Source organism: Gracilinanus agilis, chromosome 1 (assembly GCF_016433145.1).
Source record: "Gracilinanus agilis isolate LMUSP501 chromosome 1, AgileGrace, whole genome shotgun sequence".
In the NCBI taxonomy this organism is placed as follows: Eukaryota; Metazoa; Chordata; class Mammalia; order Didelphimorphia; family Didelphidae; genus Gracilinanus; species Gracilinanus agilis.
In genome coordinates this window covers 472,619,738-472,624,016 of record NC_058130.1, presented here as the reverse complement: position 1 = coordinate 472,624,016, position 4,279 = coordinate 472,619,738, and the positions used below count along the sequence as shown (strand labels likewise).

The window sequence follows — 4,279 nt, the reverse complement described above, 5'->3', positions numbered from 1 at the left end:
AGTTGAGTGGAGATGAGAGTGGGGATTAGAGTTTGGGAAGGAATATTGGTGAACACATAAACAGTTAGGGGACAGGACAAATAATATTGCAAATTAATTTAAGGATAAGCAGCTAAAGAAGTAAGAGGAGAACAAGGGGAAAGAAGTGTCATAAAAACCCAGAGAGAAGAAAGTATACAGGATTACAGGGTGATGAATTGTGTCAAATGCTACAGAGGTTAAGGGGTTGAGGATTGAGAAAATGTCATTGGATGTGGCAATTAAGATATGATTGATAACTTTGGAGAGAGCAATTTCATTTGGTTGATGAGGCCAAAGGCCAAATTATAAGCAATTGAGGAGTGAATTTGTAAGAAAAACTGGAAATAAAAGGAATAAATAACTTTCTTTCTTCATGAATTTGGTTATGAAAAAGATAAAGAGATATAGGATAAGCAGACTGTAGTCAAATGAAGATTTTAACTGTGACAAACTGGGTCCCTAGTTAGTAGCAGGAGTTTTGCTTTAAAATTATAGTTAATGAATGACCATTGATGTATTTATCAATGTGTGCCAGAAGGAACAATTAGTTAAAAGTGTAGACATTAAATTATATTACCTATTAAGAAAATAGCAGCAATATATTTCATAACAACAAATAATATCATACAAACTAGGGGATATTCTCTCATAAATATAAACCATGCGATGGGAAGAGTGGAGATCCATAGCAAAAATATGGAAGGGCACATATTTAGGCAACATGTATACTCATTCTGTTAAGATATCTCATGGACACAATGCTGGATGAAGAAGACAGATTTCAGTTCTTGTTTCAGCAGTACATATACTAAAATTGGAATGATACAGAGAAGATTAGCATGGCCCCTGCACGAGAATGACACACAAATTCATGGAGCATTCCATATTTTTGCCTAGCAGTACCAGATCTTAAACTGTACTATAAAACAGTAGTCATCAAAACAATAAGGTACTGGTGAAGAGGCAGAAGGGAGGATCAGTGGAATAGTCTAGGGCTAAGTGACCTCAGAAAGACAGTTTTTGATAAACTCAAAGAACCCAGCTTTTGGGACAAAAACCCACTATTTGACAAAAACTGCTGGGAAAATTGGAAAACAACATGGGAGAGACTGGGCCTGGATCAACATCTCACACCCTATACCAAGATAAACTCAGAATGGTTGAATGACTTGAATATAAAGAAACTATAGGTAAATTGAGTGAGCACAGAACAGCATACTTGTCAGATCTATCAGAAAGGAAAGATTTTAAAACCAAGCAAGAGTCAGAAAAAAATCACAAAATGTAAAATAAATAATTTTGATTACATTAAAATAAAAAGGTTTTGTACAGATAAAACCAAATGTTACCAAAATTAGAAGGGAAACAACAAATTGGGAAAAAAATCTTTATAACAAAATACTCAGATAAAGGTCTAATTACTCAAATATGCAAGGAGCTAAATCAATTGTACAAAAAAATCAAGCCATCTCCCAATCAATAAATGGGCAAGGGACATGAATAAGCAATTTTCAGATAAAGAAATCAAAACTATCAATAAGCACATGAGAAAGTGTTCTAAATCTCTAATAATTAGAGAAATGCAAATCAAAACTACTCTGAGGTATCATCTCACACCTAGCAGATTGGCTAAAATGATAGCAGGGGAGAGTAATAAATGTTGGAGGGGATGTGGCAAAATTGGGACAGTAATACATTGCTGGTGGAGTTGTGAACTGATCCAACTAATATGGATAACAATTTGGAACTATGCTCAAAGGGCTTTAAAAGACTATCTGCTTTTTGATCCAGCCATAGCACTGCTTAGGTTATACCCCAAAGAGATAATAAGGAAAAAGACTTGTACAGAAATGTTTCTAGCCATGCTCTTTGTGGTGGCAAAAAACTGGAAAATGAGAGATTGTCCTTCAATTGGGGAATGACTGAACAAATTGTAGTATCTGTTGGTGATGGAATACTATCGTGCTCAAAGGAATACAGAACCCTGAGGAATTCCATGTTAACAAATGACCTCCAGGAATTGATGCAGAGTGAAAGGAGCAGATCCAGGAGAACATTGTACACAGAGACTGATACACTGTGGTACAATCAAACATAATGGACTTCTCTACTAGTAGCAATGCAAGGATCCAGAGCAAGGCTGAGGGACTTATGAGAAAGAAAACCAGCCACATTAAGAGGAAGAACTGTGGGAGGAGAAACACAGAAGCAAAACAACTGCTTGAACACATGGGCTGATGGGGATATTATTGGGGATGTAGACACTAAACGATAATTCTAGTCCAACTATCAATAATATAGAATTAGGTCTTGATCAATAATACATGTAAAATCCAGTGGAATTGTGCATCGTCAGCTAAGGAGGGGGGGTTTCAGTGAGAGGGAAAAAACATGAAACATGTAATTAGGGGAAAATATTCAAAATAAAAATACAATAAAATACAATAAAAAATTTAAAAATATAAAAAGAAGACAGATTTCAAATATTATCTATTATATTTAGTATATATTTGAACCTGGGCAAATAATTTAAGTCACCTTAGCCTCAGTTTCATGATCTGTAATTTTGGGAAAACAATACTATCTACCTCTCAGGCTTGTCAGAATCAAATAAGATAACACATATAAAGAACTTTGTAAACTTTATGTTGTCATAGACATGCTGATGGTTTCATTCTTCTTCTTCCTCTTCCTCCTTATTTTACAATCAATGACCAATTATTATTACTATAATATTTGATGGGCCAGCACATGCCTATAAATCCTATGGGGCCGTGAATATGTTCTAATGATGTTTTTACATGGGTCCTGCTGGGCTTAGTCATATCTGATCTCAGAGTCCAGACTATCTGCAAAACATATATTCTTTTCTTCTGTAATTTCCTTTAGGCACTATTGGACACTGAACACTGTTTTACAGTATAATCCTAAATAAGCTTGTAGTATCCATTAGACACTGCTTCATTGGACTCCACCATATCTCCCTTTCTAGATGCTTTTCTTCCTCCAGCTTCTGTGTTAGCTGAAATTCTTTGATATTTCATTCTCTAAGAATAATCAGGTCATATTCTATCAACTTATAGCCTATAACATTTTTCTAGTTCTAATACAAAAGCCATAAAACCTTTGTTTTTAGATTAGCAAAAATTCTTCCCTCTTATTTCCTGATTATTAGGTACAGAGGTCTCTGTAGAACAAAGAAAACAGTCATCTTATCCAGTTAGGATCCATAGACCTAATTTTTCTTTAAACTCTTTTTTACTTTACCAGAGTCTTGAGTGAGGAGACTTACTGTAGCTTACAACATATTTTCTGTTTACTTCCTTAATTTTCATTTCTGATGACTAGACTCTATGTGAGGTAATGTTGATTTGCCCAACAATCACCCCTTAATTCTGGGGTTTTCTATTTCTTGTTTTTGAACTCTACTATATATTGAAGATTACTGAGAGATGAATAGTTGGTAACTATGATCACTATAAATTAAGGTTATCTTATCTGACTGACTCCTTACTGGTTCACAACATTCTATCTATTTATCACTGATAGAAAAATTATATTCTTTGATGTGACTATTTTAAACCTTTCCCTCTCTCCTGAAGATCCCAATGTGAAAGTCAGATGGGATTTCTTTGAGTGGGTGATCTTGCTTCCAGCTTTACTGAGAAAACAGAGGCCATCTATCTGACCTTCTTTATGTTAACTTCTCTTGACCACAAAAGTAGACAAATTAAAAAACAAATCAACCCTCCACCTCCAGCAAAACATCTTAGTGAATATCAATAGTAGGAGGTAGAACTACAGTTATTTTAATTGTATATCTTTAATTGTTTTGAAACATTTTTCTTATATGGTTGTCAATTGCTTGAATTTCTTGTTTTTTTCAATCACCTGTTCATATCACAACACCATATATCTCTTGGGAAATGTCTCTACATCATATATATGAATTACTATTTATATATTTTATATATGTCTGTGAATACATGTATATGTGTATATATATCTTATGAATCTTGAATATTTTCCTCAGCAATTTATGGCATTATTCCCATTGTGTTCTAATTCTAACATCATTAATTTTGTTTGTTCGAAATCTTTTCACCTTTTAAATAAATATTATAATTTTTATTTCCTGAAATCTATCTCTTTCTGTTTTCTTTTAAACCTTTTTTAAACCTATCCATAGTTGTGAAATAAATCACCTTCTCTGATCCTCTAATTTCTTTATGTTAAAACTTTCTTATACCAGCCATTT

The 4,279-nt window shown here is 33.7% G+C and overlaps 1 non-coding gene across 1 annotated transcript; it reads left to right on the top strand.

Moving 5' to 3' along the window:
• The first annotated feature begins 805 nt into the window (after window positions 1-805).
• Window positions 806-912, top strand: LOC123232659. The gene has a single exon (XR_006505186.1). It is a non-coding gene; the product is annotated as a U6 spliceosomal RNA (small nuclear RNA).
• The last annotated feature ends 3,367 nt before the right edge of the window (window positions 913-4,279 follow it).